Source organism: Trachypithecus francoisi, unplaced genomic scaffold (genome assembly GCF_009764315.1).
Source record: "Trachypithecus francoisi isolate TF-2019V2 unplaced genomic scaffold, Tfra_2.0 Lachesis_group12, whole genome shotgun sequence".
NCBI lineage: Eukaryota > Metazoa > Chordata > Mammalia > Primates > Cercopithecidae > Trachypithecus > Trachypithecus francoisi.
In genome coordinates this window covers 17303022-17326392 of record NW_022681457.1, presented here as the reverse complement: position 1 = coordinate 17326392, position 23371 = coordinate 17303022, and the positions used below count along the sequence as shown (strand labels likewise).

The following is a 23371-nucleotide window of genomic DNA, read 5'->3' as shown; positions in this document are numbered from 1 at the left end:
AGGCTAATACCTATAATATAAAAACTGTTGAGAGAATGGTGACCTAATAGGAGTTTCCATTTAACATAATGCCCAATGTTTAGGGGATACTAAATCTTTTGAAAATACTCTGTTCTTATTTTGGACTGTTAAATGCTTGACACTTCCATTAGCAACCAGAGTTTTACTTGAATTAATTCTAACACACAGTTGCCATTTTCTTCTGCCCAAGCCGCAACTGTGCAAAGCAGCTTCTGTTTGCCCTTTCAGATCCACTCCCCAGCCTTCCTGTTTTGCTCTCTGCCCAAGAGACTGACTTATATGAACCACATCAGTGTGCTCCCCTGCTCTTTGACATCTGGCTGAGTTCAGCCAATGGAGGACCAGACAGGAAAAAAGGAGTGACATTCAGTGTACTTACTCTAACTCCTTCCCTGTGAAATTGCCTCAGGCTGGCTGTATTCCTCTTCTCTACAATCTCTGCTTCAAGCTTCTAAGAACTATTTCCATTCCCTCATTCTTTACCTGACCCAAGCCCCAAGTTGGACTATGCCTTATGGTTCCTTTACTGCTACATCTCTAAAATAGCCAACTGTAAATCAACTGTCAAACTCATCCTAATCAACGTGTGTCATCTATTGTGACATTGACCAATACATAGAATCTACGTGTCATTGAAATGTTATTTCACCTATTCTTGTGTTAAATACATTTGCCGTTTGTGGGGATTATATTCCTGTTTAACGGAGGTGCTATAAGAGGTTTGGTAACTCCCAAGAGAACACATGGGCAGTCAGTGGTGGTGATGAGACCTGATTAGCTGCTCTAAGTCTGAAAGTCTCTTCTGCAGCCACTCCTTACCAGCAGTGGTAGCAATAGCATAGGTTTATCTGTACATCTGTCACCCTGATATGAAAGCCTCTAGACAGAGCTAGCCAACAGGGATCAGGACTGGGAGCAGTCTTGCAGTCAACCTGAGGGATAAGCCCCTGGATGGTTGCCAAGTAAGGCAGGGAGAAGTGGGCTATAGATCTAGGCAGACAGAGTCCAGTGCCCAGAAGTTCAGGAGTGGCATGAGGCGAAAGGGGATATTCTTTGATTCTAGAACAGTGACTATTTTGCTCAGTGGCCTGATCTATTTGCTCAGTGGCCTGATCTATCTTGCTTCTCTGACCAATATCATTTTATAAACACACATACCCACAACAAATAAGGAGACTGCAGAAATGTTTATCATTGTGGCAATTGTCCCAGGTGCCCCTTATTTTCTCCCCATTGTATTTATGATCCCATTTGATATTTATAATCTTGAACATAATACATGGAATATAGATTCATTTGGGTTGATACCTCTGAAGATTTTGGTCCCCTAACCTATGTAAATCTTCTGTGCTTGCATATGGGGCCTTCCTCTGCTTACTAAGAACTAGCACACATCCCCTTGCCAAATAAAGTGCTGTAAGAATTGCAGAGATTTTGTGACCTAACTGCATGTCTTCTATCCTCCTGGTGACCAAGCTTAGGTTATGCTATAACTAAGCCTAATCATATCTGCAAACATGGATAGGAAGTCTTCTCCTAGCCAATATGTTACCAGTAAAGGATAGGAGAATGCACGGAGAACTGACTTCTGACATGGTTGATCAAAGAGGGTAAATAAAGAAAAGTTTACTGATTTGGGCACAATCTCCTAAGATGCAGGACTTAACAGCCTGCCAAGGATCTCCGGAAATGGTATGAATCTGCTATTATGATGGCTTCTAAAAGCATGGATGTTGTAGCTCATACTCAGCAAAGCTTAAATGCAAAAAAAATGCTGTGCTTAAATGGCAAAAGAAGGTATAAAAAGCTTAGAAACAGACTTGCTGAAGGGTATAAAATGTATATGACTGGAAACCCCAACAGATGTGTCCTATAGGAAGATGCTGAAGGCAAATTTATGAAGGTAGTAGAAAATGTACCAGTGAGTAGAACGCTAGCATCACTAAAATATGCAATGATGGCTGTCCTGTTAGCCAGATGGAATGAGCGATATACATTCACTGTTATCCCCAGGCCTAAGTTAACTTTTCTGCCTTATTTCATAATAGCTTAAAGTTATGTGGACCATCTGGATACCCCGTAGAACTTTACAATGATCTATTACATCAATGAACTTCTGTTGATTGATCCACTTGAGCAAGAGTTAGCCAGCATACTGGCAGCCTTGGTAAGACACATATACTCCAGAATATTAAAACGTTTGCCATATCCACAAAATATTTAGAGGTCCAATGGTCACAGGTATTCTCGAGTTTCCTCTAAAGTAAAAAAACAAATTGCTGCCACTTATATCTCCTGCCACAAAGGAGGAAGCACAATGCCTGATGGGTCTCAGGTTCTGGAGGAAGCTGATCCCACACACAGGGGAGCTGCTCTGGCTTATGTCCCAGGTGATGTGAAAGCCTGACAGCCTTGACCAGACCCAGAGCAGGAGAAAAAAAACAAAAACAACAGATGCTTGTCCAGGCCATGATGTAATCAGCCCTGTTGCTTGGGCCATATGATCTGGCAAACCGTATGATAGAAGTTTCCACTGGGGAAAAAAATGTGTGTGGAATTGATGGCAAGTCCTGGGATGACCATCACCACACAGGCCCCTGGAATGGACAGTATACATTCACTGTTATCCCCAGGCCTATGTTAGCTTTTTTGAGCCATGCCATATCATCTCTAATGGATAACTGTACAACTTTTTATTTTACCAATTTAGAACTTTTTAAAAGGAATTCACATAGTAAGGTATTTAATAGTTCCTCATAGATAGTGCTGCTTTATTACTTCTCCACCTGCTTAGTAATCTTTTCTAGAATTTACTAGTTGACATTAAGCTCACTGATCTATAACTTTCAAAACTCTACCTTCTCCTTTTACAAAAGTTGCATATTTTCTACTCTTGCATCCTATTCTTTCTCTGATTAACAGAAGTATTCTTATGTCAAACCTATAAGTTTTTAAGTTACTTTCAGATGTGCTCTTCTGAGCCTAGAAAAAGTAGAAATAACTTTATAGTTTATAATCTAGTTGATCTTTTCTCCTAACTTCGTTTATGCCCTCGTAACTATTTCATATCTTGAAAAAGGTTTTCTTTGATAGAAGTAGAAACAGAAGGAGAGAGTGGGTATTTTTGTACTATCACCAGTTAGTCCTTCAAACTGCCCTCAACTACCACCAAATTGAATGTTATAGTACCCCCACGCTCCCCATCACGAGCTGAATCCTGCCAGACCCACCAAGTCATAAGGTCAGATGGGCCCAGCAACACTCCATCAAAATATTGAAATGGTACATTAAAGATCAAACGTGGGCGGAACTGGAAGGCTCAAACAAGCTAATAAACACATAGCTCAGACCCATCACTGATGCAGCAGTACGTTTCCCTCCGTTTATGCCTATGGCTCTGGGTTTGGCCATGTATGAGGTGGTAGACAATACGTTTCCCTCCGTTTATGCCTATGGCTCTGGGTTTGGCCATGTATGAGGTGGTAGACAATAAAGGGGAGCTATTGAGACTGGCTGTATGTGTGATTCTGGAGCTTGGGAGAAATTCATCAGATACTCACGTCTTACACTTGACACTATTCTAAAGTGCTCCACATTAATATTCTTAAGTTAACTTTTGTCCATAACTTAACTTTTGTTACAACTCTTAGCCACCTTGGCATCTGGTGACCCTAATATCAGCCAAGTCCTTACTGCCTTGAGGTTTCATATTTGGACTATGATAGAATGCCTCCTGACTTAGGATATGACCTGTAAGCACTGACCCTTGACAACTGGCCTTGGTTTCACATCCTTGGTCACTCGTTTTGCCTCCTAGGTAGTATTTTCAGTGTTTACCTCTTTTTTTGGCTCTTACCTCTGACTTGTCCTCAATATCCCGAAATTGATGAACTGCTTGGTTCTCAGAGTAACTCTACAATGACTGAGTCACAGCCTCTTCCAAAGACTGGAAAAAAAAATAAGTTTTTTTTTTTGTTTGTTTTTTCACTACCAACAGTTTCAATAAGTGAAGAGTATTCAAAGAATCTCTTGAAACTTCATAGAATCATACAGACATTTAACTTTTCCTAATGTTTGTGTGCATCAAAAAGCATCGACAGTGCTTCTTTATTTTTACCACTCACCAAGCAGTATTTTAGTAAACATCAGATACACTCAATATTGAAATAAAACATAGCAGTCAGAGAGCTCACTATAAAGCAAAGGGCAGAATCCAGAAGCAGGTGCCCCTGCCATCAGAAGTAAGGCAGGATAGACAACTGAGAGGGATGCATCAAGAATTATTTGTGGGCAGGAGTAGAGGTGTGATGGATAGAAACCAAATGAAAGTCTTTTTTTTCTTTCTAGTACACAAAGATCATTGAGAGAGATTTGATAGGCATAGGAACCGTAGTTGGCTGGTCTGGTCAGGGACCTCAGGCTGGCATGTCAGTCCCAACACTTTAATTCAATTCCTATTCTTACAATGGGTTTACTCTTTGAAGCTAATTCTTGATATTGCTCCTCTGACCAATGCTCATAGCTTCTCATCTATACTCTATACTGATTTCCTTTCTTTTGGGTATATAACCAGCAGTGAGATGGCTAGATCATATGATAGTTAAACTTTTAGTTTTTTGAGGAACCTCCAAACTGCTTTCCATAGTAGTTGTATTAATTTACATTCCTACTAACAGTGTACAAGTATTCCCTTTTCTACACAACCTCACCAGCATTTGTTATTGCCTTTCTTTTGGATATAAGCCATTTTAACTGGGGTGAGATGACATCTCATAGTTTTCATTTACATTTCTCTAATCAATGATGTTGAGCACCTTTTCCTATGCCTGTTTGACATTTGTCTTGAGAAATGTCTAATTCAAATCTTTTGCCCATCTTTTGATCAGTTTAGCTTTTTTTCTAGAAGTTGAGTTCCTTATATATTCTGGTTATTAATCTTCTTGTCAGAGGAGTAGTTTGCAAGTATATTCTCATTCTGTGGGTTGTCTCTTCCCTTTGATTGTATAATTTGCTATGCAGAAGCTTTTTAATTTAATGTGATCCCATTTGTCCATGTTTGCTTTGGTTGTCTGTGCTTGTGGGTTAGTGCTCAAGAAGTCTTTGCCCTGATCGATGTCCTGGAGATTGTCCCCCAATGTTTTCATAGTCTGTAGTAGTTTCATAGTCTGAAGGCTTCAATTTAAGTATGTAACTCATTTTGATTTGATTTTTTGTATATGGTGAGAGATAGGGGTGTAGTTCCATTCTTTTGCACGTGAATATCCAGTTTTCCCAGCACCATTTATTGAAGAGACTCTTTTCCCTAGCATGTATTCTTGGCACCTTTCTCAAAAATGAGTTTACCATAGGTGTGTAGAATTGTTTCTGGGCTCTCTATTCTGATCTATTGGTCTGTGTCTGTTTTTATGCCACTACCATGCTGTTTTGTTTACTAAAGCTCTGTGGTATAATTTTGAAGTCAAGTAATGTGGTTCCTCTAGTTTTGTCCTTTTTGCTTAGGATAGCTTTGGCTATTCTGGGTCTTTTGTGATTCCATATAAATCTTAGGATTTTTTTTCTTTTTTCATGAAGAATGTCATTGGTATTTTGATAGGGATTGCATTGAATCTGTAGATTGCTTTGGGAAGAATGGACATTTTAACAATATTGATTCTTGCAATCCATGAACAGAGTATTTTTCTACTTTTTTGTGTGTGCCCTCTTTAAATTTTCTTCATTGGTGTTTTATAGTTTTCATTATACAGATTTTTCACTTATTTGGTTAAGAATTTCCAGGTATTTAATCTTATGAGTGGCTATAATGCAATTGCTTTTCAAATTTTTTTTATGTTGTTCACTGTTGGCATATAAAAATGCTACTGATTTTTGTATGTGGGATTCTACATCTTGCAACTTTACCAGATTTCAGTAATAAGTTTTCTTGTGAAGTCTTTAGGTTTTTCATCAGCAAACAATGATAATTTGACTTTTTCCTTTCCAATTTCGATGTCCTTTATGCCTTTCTCTTGTCTGATTGCTCTAGCTAGGACTTCTAGGAATATGTTGAATAACAGTGGTGACAGTGGACATCCTTGTTGTGTTCCAGATTTTAGAGAAAAGACTTTCAGTTTTTCCCCATTCAGTATGATACTAGCTGTGGGTCTGTCATATGACTCTTATTATGTTGAGGTATGTTCCTCCTATATCCAGTTTCTTTAGGGTTTTTATTATGAAGCGTTGTTAAATCTTGTCAAATGCTTTTTCCACATCAACTGGAAAGATCATATGGTTTTTTTTATCACTTTCTGTTGATATATCATCTTTTATTTTGCATATCTTAAACCATCTTGCATCCCAGAGATAAATCTCACATGGTCATGATGAATGGTCTTTCTAATGTATTGTTGAATTTGTTTGCTAATATATTTTTTAGGATTTTTGCATCAATATTCATGAGATATTGGCCTGTAGTTTTCTTCTGATGTGTGTTTCTCTGGTTTTGGCACACTAGCCTCATGGAATGAGTTTGGAAGTATTCCCTTCTCTATTTCTTGGAATAATTTGAGTAGAATTGATATTAGTTATTTAAATGTTTGGTAGAATTCAGTAATAAGCCATCAGGTCCTGGGCTTTTTTTTTTTTTTTTTTTTACTTAAAGACGTTTTATTATGGCTTTGATCTTGTTACTTGTTAGTCTATTCAGGTTTTGAATTTCTTCCTGGTTCAATCTTGGTAGGTCATATGTATCTAGGAATTCATCAATTTCTTTCAGATTTTCCAGTTTATTGGCAGATAGTTGCTCATGGCAGTTACTAATGATCCTTTGAATTTCTGTAGTATTGGTTGTAATGTCTCCTTTTTCATTTCTGATTTTATTTATTTGGATCTTTTTTTTCTTACTCTAGCTAAAGGTTCATTTTTAACTTCTCAGAAAACCAACTTTCTGTTTTATTGATCTTTTATATTTTTTTCACTTATTTCTGCTCTAGTTATTTCTTCTAATTTTGGATTTTGTTTGCTCTTGCTTTTCTCATTCAGGATGTATCATTTAAAGTTTTTCCTCATTTAGATGTAGGGACTTACAGCTATAAACTTCCCTCTGATTACTGCTTTTGCTATATCCCACAGGTTTTGGTGTGTTGTTTGTTATTTGTTTCAGGAAGGTTTTCAGTTTCTTTAACTTCTTCATTGACCCACTCATCATGAGAAACATTGTTTAATTTCTATGTATTTGTATAGTTTCCCAAATTCCTCTTGTTTTCAGTTTTATTTCCTTGTGGTCAGATAAGGTGCTTGATATTTCGATTTTCTGAAGGTTTTGTTACTTGTTTTGTGACCTAACATAGTCTATCACTGAGAATGATCTATGTGCTGAGGAAATGAATGTGTGCTTTGCAGCTCTTGGATGAAATGTTTTGTAAATATCAGATCCATTTGCAACATAATGCGGATTAAGTCTTTGATTTTCTGTCTGGAATATCTGTCTAATGCTGAAAGTAGGGTGTTGAAGTCTCCAACTATTACTGTATTAAGGTCTATCTCTCTAGTTCTAACATTTCCCTTATATCTAGGTACTCCCATTATTTTAAGTGCATATATATTTAAAATTGCTATATCCTCTTGCTGAATTGACCCCTTTATCATTATATAGTGACCTTCTTTTTCTCTTCTTATAGTTTGTCTTCAAATCTATTTTGTTTGATGTAAGTATAGTGACTCCTGGTTTTGTTTCCATTGGCACGAAATAATTTTTTTATTTTCAGCCTATATGTGTCTTTATAGGTGAAGTGTGTTTCTTGTAGGCAACAGATCAATGGGTCTTGTTTTTTCATCCATTTAGCCAGTCTATGTCTCTTGATTGGAGAGTTTAGTTCACTTACATTCAATATTGTTGATAAAGACTTAGTCCTGTCATTTTGGTATTTTCTGATTGTTCTATGGTATTTCTTTCTTTCCTGTCTTCCTCTAGTGAAGATGATTTTTCTCTGATATAATTTAGCTTCTTCCTTATTTTTTGTGTATTTGTTGCATGTTTTTTGGTTTGAGGTCACCACAAGGCTTGCATAAACATGCAGGCAAAGAGAACTAAAAATCTTAAGTTTGTCCCCTCACTTTAACTTGTTTTTATTTGTATCTTATTGTACTGTTGTCATTATTATTTTTGATTAGTGTTTCTACTTAGCATAAGAGTAGTTTATACAGTTAGTGTTTATAATAGTGTTTTTCTGTGTACTTACTATTACCAGTAAGTTTTGTACCTTCAGATGATTATTTACTGTTTATTAATGTCTTTTTCTTTCTGACTGAAGTATTCCCTTTAGCATTTCTTATAGGATGGGTCTGGTATTGATGAAATACCTTAGGTTTTATTAGTCTGGGAAGGTTTTTATTTCTCCATGTTTGAAGAATATTTTTGTTTGATGTACTATTCTAGGGTAAAAGGTATTTCCTTCAGCACTTTAGCTGGTAATGAATGCTGGCAGGACTGTTATTTCCTTCAAGGTTCTCTTCTGGCCCAGGGTGTCCCTCTAGAAATGTTGTCTGGGGGACTAAGACCTAGAAAGGGGGCCTCTTGACTTGGTGCCCTATCCTTCTGTGGCTGAGCTGGTATCCAAGGTACAAGACAAAGTCCTCCCCATTCTTCTTAAGTGGAAGGAAGAGGTCTCTTTTGGAGCTGTGAGCTGTACAGCCTGGGATTAGGGGAGGGGTGATGCTAGCACTCTCTTTGCTGCCCCAGCTGGTGTCTCAGTAGGTGGCGTACCCCAGAGAACACTGTCTCTGGGCCTAGTTCAGCTCTACTACTTGCCTACAGGTTGCAGTCATTATGGCCTAGACTGCCTTTCAAGTTTACTTGGAGACCAAGATGGCTTAGGCCCTTGGTGGTAAGGTTTGTGGGAAGTCAAGTTCAGACTGCTGGGATTGGGGATTCTCCTCTGGCTAGAGGTGGTTTAAATGCTCCCTTCGTGAGTGTGGATCAGCTGAGTTTGGTTCAGGTTTCCTTTCTGCTCTAACAAAACATCACTGAGTTCATTGCCTCACAATTGCTGTGTTCTCCCTCCCTCAGCACTCAGACACTCCACACCACATAGGTGTTTCTGGGGCTAGGGGAGAGGTGGTGATGGTGATTTAGGACAGTTTCTCCAATTCTTGAGTGCCTCTTTCAGCAATATGAAGTTAAAACCAGGTACTCAGAGGGCTCAGCTGACTCTTTTGGTTCTTTATAAAGATGTCTTTTTCTGTGTAGATAGCTGTTAACTTGGTATCCTTGCGGGGTAAGAGATGATTGGTGGAACTTTCTATTTCACCATCTTGCTCTGCTTCCACCTATGTTATTTTTCCCTCTGAAAATAGCCACTCTATTTCCTAAGCCATGAACCTTAATCATATTAGACTTTTCCTCTCCCTTCTGCCACATTCAAGTTTTACTAATTCTACCTCTTCCACCATTGCTCCCCAACTTTCATCCAGGCTATCATAATCTCATGCCTCAGTTACTAAAGATGCTCCACCATGGCTTCCTGCCTATTTCACAGATCTGAAGTTAATTCTGATGAGCAACGTGGAGACTTGGAAGAATGCTTAGAGGACCTCCTGAGTGAGGCAATCAAGGCCCCACACCCCTGCTACCTTTTCTAAACTCATCTTCCATCAGGTGCCCCTGTGAGAACTGCTTTCTCCATCCTGTTACAATTATCCACCTTTATGTGTGGTGATCCTTTCCTTTGGGATGCCCTCAACCACCTCTACCCCATTTTTTCTACCTTGGGTCTCCTTTAAAGTATCATTTCTTCTGGGACTTTTCCTTATTTCCTTAATTGACACCAATGCTTTCCCCCACACCTCCCTATTCCATTATAGCATTTATCACAAAGTATTCTGATAACTAGTTTACATATTTTAAAAGGTAAGGGCTCAGACATATTTACCCCCTGTATCCCTATTGGATTGATGTCCAACTAATATAGGATGTAGGGATGTAGCAGGAACTTAATGAAAACTGAATCAATGATCTAACCTAAGCACTCTTGCCCTGGCTTCTATTCAGGGCAAGACTTAAAGCCTGAAACCATATGAAAAGTATGTATATATTGTTTAGGATGTTGGGACTTTTTTTTATTGAAACACCACCATGATAGTCTCTTTCATGTCCTTTGTAATCCCACAGTTCAGATAACAGGTACCAAAAGAAATTCAGAGAACCAGATCCAAGACTCTTGGGATCCGGGCAGATCAAGAGCATAAGAAAGGATAAGAATGTAGAGAAAACAAAGGATGTATGAAGATAGCAAGTATTGTCTGGGAGATTTCCACCTCCATCCAGAAGTGTTAGGGTGGATGCTAATTTCTTCACTTTCAGCCTAATGTCAAGGGAGCTTCCATAGTACCATTGAAAGATGGTGGGGGGAGACATAAGACTAATGTGGGTCTCACTCCTGGGAAAGCTGAAGCTTCCTGTGGCACAGGGACAGAGACTGCTCTAAGGTCAATCTGCACCCCCCAGACTCTGTTGAGACTAGAGATATGGGAGTATTTCCTGGGGCCAGAAGTAGGAGGGAGACTGATGCTCAAAGGTGGTATGAAACCTGCTATATTAGTCTGTTCTCATGCTGCTAATAAAGACACACCCAAGGCTGGGTAATTCATAAAGGAAAGGTTTAATAGACTTGTTTCCACATAGTTGGAGTAAGCCTCACAATCATGGTGGAAGGCAAAGGAGAAGCAAAGCCTCATCTTACATGATGGCAGGTAAGAGTTTGTGCAGGGTAACTCCCACTTATAAAACCATCAGATCTCAGCCTTATTCACTACCACGAGAACAGTATTGGGGGAACCTCACCCATGATTCAATTATTTCCACCTGGCCCTGCCCTTGACATGTGTGCATTATTACAATTCAAAGTGAAATTTGGTTGGGGATACAGCCAAACCATATCACCTGCCCAAGAGCTTCTGCCACAGGTCTAGAAAATTTGAGAGCCAGGATCTAAAATCTAAACCTTAAGAAGAGGCGCCAAGAAGCCATGTAAAGAGAATGGTGCATGGTCCACATCACAAATACTGTAGGCTCAGGTGGTGCTCAGTAAGAAGCTCCAAAGCCCCAAGGACAAGGAAAGGACTCAACTCGAAACATCTGCCACAATTAGAACATAAGATCAGCTCCAGAAGGACTTTTCTATCACCTTACTTCCCTCCTTCCCTTTTTTTTTTTTGTCACCCAGACTGCAGTGCAGTGGCACAATCTCAGCTCACTACAAGCTCCGTCTCCCAGGTTCATGTCATTCTCCTTCCTCAGCCTCCCGAGTAGCTGGGACCACAGGTGCATGCCACCATGCCTGGCTAATTTTTTTTTTTTGTATTTTTAGTAGAGATGGGGTTTCACCGTGTTAGCCAGATGGTCTTGAACTCATGACCTTGTGATCCGCCTGCCTTGGCCTCCCAAATTGCTGGGATTACAGGCATGAGCCACTGCATCTGACTCCCTCCTTCCCTTTTTGAACCTTTCACACAAGCAGGCCCAAACTGAGAAAGAACACACTACAAATAAAGTTTGGAGTTCAGGTTAATTTCTTAGATATTCTGACTTCTAAATGAAACCTACGCTTTAACATAAAGTGACTACAGACATAATATTTAGGTGTGAAGGAATCTGTTAGGATTTATGTCTGGGTACAGGGGGAAAATGTCCCCAGTGATTATACTGTAAAGGAATAGTGAGATAAAAACCAAGCTTTAATGTGGCTAAGACGTAAGTTGCACTTACTCACTTCCTGAGGATCCATGACTTTCTATAGATTTCCAAAGGGATCTGCGATGAGAGAAAAGGTTAAGAACCAACTTGTGTTCTTTATAGAGTAGGGGAATGAGCTGAAACATGTTTATGTGTAAAGAGGACCTGAATAAATGTCTCCTGCTTCCAGCCTAGGTCTCTGAGACCAAAGCCTTAAAAGTTTTAAACATTAACTGGACATACAATTCTGCATCTAACAAAATCAGGTTTTTATATACTTTCACCTTTCTCTCCCTATGAGCAATCTCAGGGCTGCAGACCGATTGGAAACATAGGGGAAAGGGGAGAAAAAAGAAAGGGTCTGGTTTTCTCCTAGAAAAGCAGACAAGGATCATGTGTCTCCATAATGAGACTCCAGTACTTGCTAAGCCATAGCCACACTCACTGCCAACCACATATGTCTACACATTTTGATAGACTACAGGCTTCATTTGTACAGGAGTCCCTAATTACCCTTGACAGGGCCAGAAACCCCGAGGCTTTCAGGCTCAAGGAGGCCAGGGATTTCTGAGGGGCTGGTCAACCCGGGGGAGTTGTATCTTGTGCTTTAATGGCCTGGCTCATGGCTGGGGGTGGAAGCAGTGTTTGGATGAATTTCTCCTTGTAAGGATACAGAAGAGAAGTTTGAGGTCTCTGATAACCACCCTGCTCCTGGTGGTAGAAGGAGGAAGGATTATACTGAAGTGGAATGGGGTACAAACCTGGCTCCATAGATGACCTTTCACTCATTAATTGGAAGAGGAAAGATAATTGGTGGCAGAAAGTATCACAATGATTTCTTCAAATGAAGACTTTACAGCATGGTTGTTTGCATCTTCTCATGCTTGTCTGTGGCACATTCTCCCCCAATCCTCATACCAACTTCTAGCCTTTTCTCTTTTTGGTATGGCATTACTTGCTTGTGTCTCCTAGTGAATCTTAAAAGTAGATAATTTCTGGGTGTAAAAATATGAATAAGACCATCATGGTATCTGGCTTGTGGGTACGTGTGGTGTAATTATTTGCTGAATGTCTTTTAATTCCTGTGGATAAATAAGCACTAAATAAGACACTGTGTTAGAGATACCAAGACTGAAATATAATCCCTAACTTCTAGAAGCCACAACCTCTGGGGAGTTCAGACAAGTAAACAGATGAGTATAAGGCATGGCATGAATATGTGGTGACATGGAAGCATGGGCAAAGTGCACCCAACCAGACAGGGTGATCAGGACAACTTCCATAAGAAGGTGAGGTATGAATTAATGCCTAAAGGAGTGGTGAACGTGAGCTAGGCCAATTGCAGGAAGAAAGGGCCACCAATGAAGAGAGAGCATAAGCTAGAATACATCCCAGGAAAGAGCCAGACGTTCAGTGAGACTAGAGCACATAATGAATGAGAGGAGAGGCTTAAGAAGACGTTGGGGCCCAATCATCAGGAAGGGGTAGCCAGGTGATATGGGGCTTTGGTTGTGTTCAAGCACACATTTCTGTTTGCTTCTCTGCCTTCCCCTTTATCATAGGGATTGAAAACCTAAGAAACTATACTTCCCAAATTCCCTTGCCCCCAAATTGATGTTGTGCATCAATCAGCTGCACTCATGTGAGAGTTGGAAGGCAGAAACAAGGCGAATGTCATATTCTCTGGCAGTTATAACAGATGCAAGGGTTTCAGCAATGACGAGTTTTTGTGACAGACTTTGGGTTCCCATGATAGGAAGTTACAATTCCTTCTAGAGACTGTGGAGGAGTTGTGAAGCTACTCAAGCTAAGCTAGAGACAGGAAGACAGTGAGGAGGCTACTACTACAGTTAAAATGAGGAGAGGAGACCCTGAAATAATACAATGACTATTGTAATGGGGCATAAAGGGCAAATGGAAGGGTCAAGGGTTCTATCGGCATGGAAATGTTTACAAACACTGAAAAATGCTATTCATAGAATAAAATGAGTATTGCATTAGCAAGAGCAGCATTTGATTATGCTTAGCCTGGAACTATCTCTTGTATCTAAGTCAAAAGGAGATTCTGAGGAAGTCTTTTGGAGGAAGTGAAATATATTTCCTTGGTTCTTGAGGAATGAGAATGCTGTAGATGATTCCCTTTGTCCTCCTTCCACCTTTAGCATCTATTGTTCTCCTTCTTAACTAGACACTACTGGATTCTTTCACATATTATGAAAGCTTCCCCATAACCTACATGAGTAGGCATTTTCAGCCACTTACAAGAGACATAATAGCTCTCCCACTGTTAGTTAGGAAATCCCGTCTTGATTTGTCTTCTAACTCCAAGCCAAACATGTACACTTTCCAGTTTTTCAATCCCATCACAAAAAATATAAGATTTATGTAAGTTTATACCAAGGAGATCTGCTGGGGCGGACTGGAAGAAGGTGGAAGAGGGTGAAGAGGGTAGTGACGGGGGAGTCTGTGTGCCTTTGGAGAAATTTTATTGATCTTGCAGAACAATCTATTCCTCTCCCACAGCACCTTTGCCCTATCATATCTGAAGTTCCACACATAGGAATTTACTTCTTTAGGCTATCTACTTATATAAAGTGCTTAAAAATCAGTATGACAAAGACCAGTAACATAACTTAACATGCAAAAATCATGAACAGTTTCCACTGGCCAAGCTTAACCAGAGCCAGAGGATAAAAACTGTACGTCATCCATACTGATCAACCTTTTGGGACATAGGGCAGACAGAAGCTAGGTGGAGAGTGGATTTGGAAGAATGAATGGATGATACCTAGCACAGTTCATTTAATCCTGCAGATTTCTCTGAAAAGAGTCCCTTCCTTAAACTCTCCTTAATTACCACTTTATATGTGCTAAAACAGGGCAAATACATATATACACATTTTTCATAAAACTTTCATTTCATAAAATATCCTGAATCTGCTTTTATTTTTAAACTTTTAAAACCTAAATTGTGGTGAAATATATTTAATGCAAAAATGGCTAAGATGGTAAGTTTTTAAAATTTCAACTGTTATTATAGATTAAAGGGTACACATGACAACTTGTTACATGAGTACATTGTGCGACACTGAGGCTCAGGGTTCTAATGATCCCATCACCCAGACAGTAAGTATAGTACCCAACACGTGGTTCTTCAGCATCCAACCCCCTTTGCCTCCCCCAACTAGTGGTCCCCAGTGTCTATTGTTCCCATCTTTATGTTCATACGTATTCAGAGTTTAGCTCCCACTTGTAAGTGAGAGCATGTAGTATTTCATTTTCTTTTCTTATATTTGGTCACTTAGGATAATGGCCTCCAGCTCCATCCATGTTGCTGCAGAGGACATGATTTCATTCTTTTTATGGCTGCATAGTATTCCAATGTATATACGTACCACGATGGGCAACTAAGGTTGATTCCATGTCTTTGCTATTGTAAATAGCGCTGCAATGAACATACGGGTATGTGTGTCTTTTCAATAGAATGAATTATTTTCCTTCGGATATAGGCCCACTAGTAGGATTGCTGGATCCAATGGTAGTTCTATTTTAAGTTCTTAAAAGAAATATCCAAATTGTTTTTCACAGTGGCTGAACTAGTTTTCATTGCTACCAACAGTTTATAAGCACTCCTTTTTTCTCTGCAGCCTTGCCACTGTTTAAATCATGATTCTGACTAGTGTGAGATAGTGTCTCATTGTGGTTTTGATTTGCATTTCTGATTAGTTATGTTAAACACTTTTTAAAAATGTTTGTTGGCTTCTATGTCTTCTACACCAATGTACAAAAATCAGCATTTATACACACCAGTAATGTTCTAGCTGAGAATCAAATCAAGAACAATCTCATTTACAATAGCCATAAAGAAAATGAAATACCTAGGCATTCATCTAACCAAGTTGGTAAAAGATCTCTACAAGGAGAACTATAAAACACTGCTGAAAAAAATCAGATGACATTTTAAAAAATGGAAAAATATTTCATGCTCGCAGATTAAAAGAATCAATAGTTAAAATGGCCATGCTGTCCAAAGTAACTTACAGATTCAACACAATCCCTATCAAAATATCAATGATGTTTTCCAGAGAATTAGAAAAATCAATTCTAAAATTCCCCTGGACTCAAAATTAGCCCAAATAGCCAAAGTAATCCTAAGCAGAAAGAACAAAGCCAGAGGCATCACATTGCCTGACTTCAAACTATACTACAAAAACTACAGTAATCAAAACAGCATGGTACTGGCACAAAAGACACATAGACCAGTTGACCAGAATAGAGAACCCATAAATAAACCCACACACCTACCTGGTATTTGACAAAATCAACAAAAACAATGCAGGAAAAGACTCCCTATTTGATAAATGGTTCTGGGAAAACTGTCTAGCCATATGCCAAAGAATGAAACGGAACCCCTACCTCTCACTGTATACAAAAATCAACTTAAGATGGATCAAAGATTTAATGCAAAACCTCAAACTATAAATCCTGGGAGAAAACCTAGGAGATACCCTTCTCAACATAGACTTTGGCAAAGAATTTATAACTATGTCCCCAAAAGCAATTGCAACAAAAACAAAAATTGACAAGTGGGACCTAATTGAAGACCTTCTGCACAGCAAAAAACAGTTACCGTCTGGGTGCAGTGGCTCACACCTTTAATCCCAACACTTTGGGAAGCCAAGACAGGTAGATTACAGTGACAAGAGTTCGAGACCAGCCTGACCAACATGGTGAAACCCAGTTTCTACTAAAAATACAAAAATTAGCTGGGCATGGTGGTACACACCCGTAATCCCAGCTACTTGGGAGGCTGAGACAGAATTGTTTGAATCGGGAGGCAGAGGTTGCAGTAAGCTGAAAGCATACTGCTGCACTCCAGCCTGGGTGACAGAGCGAGACTCCATCTCAAGAAAAAGAGAAAAAAAACTACCAACAGAGTAAACAGCTTACAAAATAGGAGAAAATATTGAAACTATGCATTTGACAAAGGTCTAATATCCAGAATCTACAAGGAACTTAAACAAATTTAAAAAACATCCAGTCAAAAATGAGCAAAGGACATGAACAGATGCTTCTCAAAAGAAAGTTTTAAGCATAGCATTCAGTGACATTAAGTACATTCACATTGTTCTACCATTGCCACCATTCATCCCTAGAAGTTTCTTCATATTGAAAGACTGAAACTCTGTACCTATTAAATAACTGCCAATTCCCTCTCCCTCCAGCCCAGAGCATCCGTTCTTTCTGAATTTAACTACCCTACCTCATAAGCAAAATCAAACAACTTATTTATGACTGCCTTATTTCACTTATCTCCAAAATACTTCAGATTGTAGCAAGTATCAATTTCCTACTTCAGGCTAAATAAAAAATATACATATATGGTATAGTATTATTTGTTCACCTATCAATACTTGGGCCGCTTCCACCTTTTGGCTATTGTGAATATGTTGCCATGAACATGGGTATACAAATATCTCTTCAAGACCATGCTTTTAATTCTTCTGGCCATATACCCAGGAGTAGAATTGCTAGATCATACCTTTCTATTTTTTGAATATCCATATTGTTTCTCATAGTGGCTGTACCATTAACATTTCTACTAGTAGTGCACATGGTTCCAGATTTTCTAAACCCTTACCACTTATTAACACTTAACACTTTGTTTGTCATTTTCTCATAGTAGTAATTCTAGAAGATATGAAATGGCATCTCATTGTGATTGATTTGTATTTCCCAGATTATAAGGGATGTTGAGCATCTTTTCATGTGCTTATTGGCTATTCATGAATCTTTAAGGAAATGTTTGTTCAAGTCTTTGACCAATTTTGAATAGGGTACTGAGATGTATGAGCTCTTTATATATTGTACATATTAACCCTTTATCAGATATGATTTTCAAATGTCTTCGCATGCTATGAGTTACCTTTTTATTCTGATTAAATCCTTTGGTGCTCACAAGTTTTTAATTCTGATACAGTCCAATCTATACATTTGTTGCCTGTGTTTTTGGTATTATATCCAATAAAATGTTACCTAAGCCAATGTTATGAAGCTTTTACCCTATGTTTTATAATTTTAGTTTCTGTGTTAGGTATTTGAGCCATTTTGGGTTAATTATTATGTATACTGTAAGTGTCCAAACTCACTTTTGTTGCATGCTGATATTCGATGTTCTGTCCTTTTCTAGTTTCATTCCTTTGTGATTGGAAAAGATACCTTATATGTAAGAGATTTGTCTCAAACTTATTGAAGACTTAGTTTGTGGCCTAACTTACTGTCTATTCTGGAGAATTAAAGTTCTATGTGTACATGAAAAAAATGTACAACTTGCCTTTGGGTAGAATGTATATGTTGATTAGGTCCAATTGGCCTATATGTTATCCAAGTTTTCTATTATCCTACTTGTCTTCGGTATGGTTGTTCTATCCATTACCAAAAGTGAGATACTGACATCTCCTACTATAATTGTAAAGCTATCTATTACTCCCTTCAATTCTGTCAGTGTTTGCTTCATATATTTGAGAACTCTGATGTTTGCTACATTTGTATAGAATTATTCTATCTCAATGAATTGCTCCTTTTATCATTGTTTAATGTTTTTCTGTCTTTTAGCAGTTTTTAGCTACCGTATATTTTGTCTGGTATTAACATAGCCAATCTTGCTTTCTTTTGGTTACTACTTGCATGTAATATCTTTCTACTAATTTTCAACCTATACTTGTATATCCTGAAGTGAATTTCATTTACACAGCACATACTTGGATCCTGTTTGTCTCTTTAAAATTAATTCTGCCAATCTCTCTCTTCTGGAAAATTTCATCTATTTACATTTAAAGTAATTACTTATAGAGAAGGACTTTTACCATTTTGGCATTTTTCTGTATGTCTTATGGCTTTTTTTAAACCCTAATTTCTTCCTTTACTACCTGCCTTTGTGTTTAGCTGACTTTTTTGTAATGTCTTGATTCCTTTTTTTTTTTTTTTTTTTTTTTTTTTGAGATAGGTTCTCCCTCTGTCACCTAGACTGAAGTGCAGTGGCATGATCACAGCTCACTGTAGCCTCAATCTCCTGGGCCCAAGCAACTCTCCCTTCCTTAGACTCCTGAGCAGCTTGGACTACAAGTGTGACACCACACACAGCTAATATTTTCTTACATTTTGTAGAGATGGTCTTACTATGTTGCCCAGGCTGGTCTTGGACTCCTAGACTCAAGCAATCCTCTTCTCTCAACTTCCCAAAATGCTGGGAGTCCAGGCATGAGACACCGCACCTGGCCTTGATTTCTTTCTCACTTTCTTCTATATTCTATATATAGTTATTATGGAGATTACGGTATATCTAACATCCTAAAGTTATAACAATGTATTTTAAACTGAAACCAACAACTTGAATCACATACAAAAACTCCTTTACAACTCCTCATGCCTGTAGTTTATTGATATCACAAATTACATCTTTATATATTATATACCCATTAACATAAGATTAATAATCATATTAGTATCTATTAAATTTGATAAAAGAATTGAAAATTGAGCTACAAACCCAAATTTTAATAATACAGGTTTTTGTTTCTCCATGTATTTACCTTTACTGAAAAATTGTGTATTTTCACATGGCCTTAAGGGTACTGGCTATAGTAGTATCTTTTCATTTCAACTTAAAAGAACCCTTTATCATTTCTTACAGGGCAGATCTAATGGTAAATGAATTCTTTTAGGTGCTTGGTGATATCTCGTAGTGCCCTTAGAGTTGGTTCACTTTTCTTTTTTCTTTTTGCTCTTCAGACTTGATCATCTCAAATGACCTGTCTTCAAATTCACTAATTCTCCTGCCTGTCTACTATGAAACAACTCCATGAATTTTTCAATTCAGTTACTGTATTTTTAAGCTCCAGGTTTTTTTTGGCTATTTTTATAACTTTAACTTTTTTATTGCCATTCTGTTTGTTTATACATAGTTTTCTTGTTTCCTTTAGTTGTCTGTCTCCTGTTAGCTCTTTGAGCATATTTAAGACAGTTATCTTTAAGTCTTTGTAAAGTAAGTTTAAACATTATTTCTTTAGAGTCAGTTTCTAAAGATTTTTTTTCTTGAAAGGTCTGTTTTCCTGTTTCTTTATATCCATTGTAGTCTTTTGTTGAAAATCAGGTACTTAGAACAAAAATAGCTATCTTTTCAACCCTTTTCAGACTGGCTGGCTGTAGGGGAAGCCCTTCACTGGTCAGCCAGTCTAGGGTGATGACTAAGACTCTTCTCAGGTCTTTCCAAGGAATTTAACTTTCTTGGATCTGTGCGTGTGCTTTTCCTCCCTAATTCCCCATATCAATGGCTACCTTTAAATATCTTCATTTCCGTAAGAGTCTCCTCTCTGCTTCTCAGGGCCTTGAATGTTCTACTGTGTTTCTCTGCCCATAAACTCTGTCCCCCAAGAACCTACAGGTCTGCAGCCTCAGCAGCAATCACGTGCCATGGCACTGACTGCTGCTTTTGTAGCAGGACGAGCCACAGACAAAACTCCTCCGACACAGAGTTAAAGGAGGAAGAGGTTTATTTGGCTGGGAGCATCAGGCAAGACTCCTGTCTCAAGAGCTCAGCTCTCCGAGTGAGCAATTCCTGTTCCTTTTAAGGGCTCACAACTCTAAGGGGGTCCGCATGAGAGGATCATGATTGATTTGAGCAAGTAGGGGATACGTGACTGGGGGCTGCATGCACCAGTAATCACAATGAAACAGAACAGGACAGGGATTTTTACAATGCCTTTCCATGCAATGCCTTTCCATGCAATGTCTGGAATCTATAGATAACATAACCAGTTAGGTCAGGGGTCAATCTTTAACTACCAGGCTTAGCTCAGGCAGGCCCAGGTCTGGTTTCGAGTCTGGTTCCTAAGCGCCAGGCTACCTGCCTTTAGTTTCACTTCTCTTTTTCTGAGTATAAAACAATGAGAGGATCTGTCTCTCTTCTCTCAATTTCATCCTCCAACCTCATACTCAAACTGTGCAAACTATTCCCATTAGAGTTCCAAGTCAAGTAAGACAAATCGTTTCTTGGATGGTTTGGCCCCCACCCCCGCCACCCCACCTGACAAGCCAGAATGTTGAAAATAGTTTCTCTTCTGTCCCAAGAGAGAAACTGGGAATTTGGATGGCTTCTTCCTTCTGACTGCTCTACCAGACCATGGAGGAACTGGGGCAAAAGTGAGCAAAATTTAATAATTTTCTACCATTTCAGTAAGACTTCCTCTTGGTTGGGCATTCACTTTGTTTCTATAGATTCTCATCTGGTTTCTAGAGCTCACATAAAGCTATTTCAGCCAGCCTATTGTGCATTTGATGTTTTCAGGGAGAATGAGAGACTAGAGCTTCATAGTCCACCATTATGCTGGTGTCACTCGCATAAGTAACATTTTATCATAAACTTCTCAGCTATATGCAATTACACTAATTTTTATGAATACATTTTCTTATGATCATATTGTTATGGGATCTCCGGGGTGTCAACGTTCTGGCTGGAAACCTGACTTCTGTGGCCATGGCACCTTTGCCTGTGTTCTTGTCCTGCATCCAGAAAGAATGAGGTACACAGACAAGTGAAGGGTGAACAAGATGAAGATGAGCTTTATTGAGTGTTAACAGCTCAGAGGAGACCTGGAGTGGGTAGCTCCTCTCTGTAGGAAGGTCATCCATTGAGTGTTCAGTTCTAAGCAGAGAAGAGGCCCTGGAGAAGGGTAGATCTTCTCGGCAACTGATCCTCCTGATGTCTGCAGCTCTCAGTGGAGAGGGTAGCTCCTCTCTGCAACTGGTTGTTCCCTCATCTCCAGCTATCAGCAGAGAGGGTAGGTCCTCTCTAGCTGATTGGCAGGTAATGTCTCTGCTCTCTTCATTCTCTGGCCATCCTCTGCCCTGCTTAGGCTGAGCACAGGGCTTTTATGGACCTCAAAGTGGGGGAGGGAGTGTGTGCCAATTGGTCCATAGGCAGCTATGGGCAGTTTGGAAAAAGTACCACAAGTTCTGAGGTCAGAGTTCCCACTCTGGTTCATGGGACTGGCAGCCAGGCCCCCAGCCTTCAGGCCCTCCCTGTCCTGAAGGTGGGGCATTACTGGGAACCTACCCCCTTCCACCCAGAAATCAATCTGCCTCCCACTGCCATTCATGACCCCAGGCCCCAACCCTATTCCAAGATTGGAGCAGGTGTGGGAGAAGGAGAGAAGCCAGGCAGCAGCAGACATCCCTCAGCCAGAAGGGATGTGGGGAGGGAGGTTGCATGGGCCTTCACAGGCCCTAGAGGATGCATGCTGCAAAGATGCCCAGGCCCTGCACCTGGGAGGAGGGCTGCACCCGGGGAGCTCCCACCCCGCAACTCAGAAGGAATGGGGTTCCTGCTTCTCTCTGGCTCCTGCCAGCTCAGTGGAGTGGGAGGCCCAGGTCTGCAGCCTCAGGCCTGCCAACTGTAGCTGCACCCAGGAGGGGACATCCTGCCTGCTCCTGGCACCCTCCAGGAGCACAGGGAGGCTCACACCCACAGCTGCAGTTTGGGTGGCTGTAGCTCTGCCCAGTAGGGTGGGTCTCCTGTCTATTCCATAGAGCAGGAAACCTGGGTCTGCAACCACGGTTTGAGCAGGCTCCTGCCCCGACTTGGAAGGGGCAGAGCTCCCACCAGCTCCACAGAGTATGCAGCCTCAGCCGCGCCCCCACCCCGCAACGGCGCCGCGCCTTCTAGTTAGCTTGATGGCAGCAGCCACTGCCATCAATATAATATACATCATTTGTATAACCCGTATTGTAAACTGATCTGCTATTATGATTTAGTGTGGAAGAGAGTGCACTTTCTTTGAAGCTGAATAGATATAGACCATACACTGTTTAAGGAAAAAATACTAATAACAGAGCTAATTCTTTATCATACATACTTGTTTTTCAAATGCAAACACTAGTTTTTAGTGAAAAAGTTACCACTTAAGATAAACCTATTATGATAGGATTTTTAAAACTGTATTATTCACTATTACTGATTTGTGTTCACTATTCACAAATTAGAATTTTACTTTTATTATGTATTCCATTTAGCATAGAAAGTAGACATTCTGATTGGACTTAATACTGAGTCTTAGAAATATTAGACCTAGAAGACGCCTAGGGTTCTTGACTATGAAGAAATACATTTAGTGTGTAGCAATTCGTTTTTGATGTGTGCTACAAGTAATTTGTTTATATTGCCTTTATAAAAGCTATTCAATCTGTATTCCCCTCTGTTATAGTATAATTATCAAGAAAAATAAGACTAGCATCCAAAAATAAGAGGTAGCCTAAATTTTTACTGCAGCCTCTTGAGCAATGCCAAGTGTTCCATTCACAGCATACAGCAAATTAACACCATAAATGTGCTCTCCAGTTAGCTCATCTACATACTCTTTCCCATGACTCAACACGCATGTACATACATGCCCAACCTGCAGCTGTACCCTGATCTTTTTATTTCCAAAAGTCTTCTAAAACCTGCCTGTGACATCTTTTCTTTGTTGTCCAAATCCCATTTTCACCTTCCTCCCTGCCTATTTCTTCTTTTTTTTTTTTTTTTTTTTTTGAGACGGAGTCTCGCTCTGTCGCCCAGGCTAGAGTGCAGTGGCCAGATCTCACTGC

At 39.5% G+C, this 23371-nt stretch overlaps 1 long non-coding RNA gene across 1 annotated transcript; it reads right to left on the bottom strand.

Moving 5' to 3' along the window:
- Positions 1-3888: 3888 nt before the first annotated feature.
- Positions 3889-12792, bottom strand: LOC117093801. Its single transcript, XR_004441243.1, has 3 exons — positions 12490-12792; positions 11762-11806; positions 3889-3967 (listed from the first exon to the last, which is right to left on the bottom strand). It is a non-coding gene; the product is annotated as an uncharacterized LOC117093801 (long non-coding RNA).
- Between the last annotated feature and the right edge of the window lie 10579 nt (positions 12793-23371).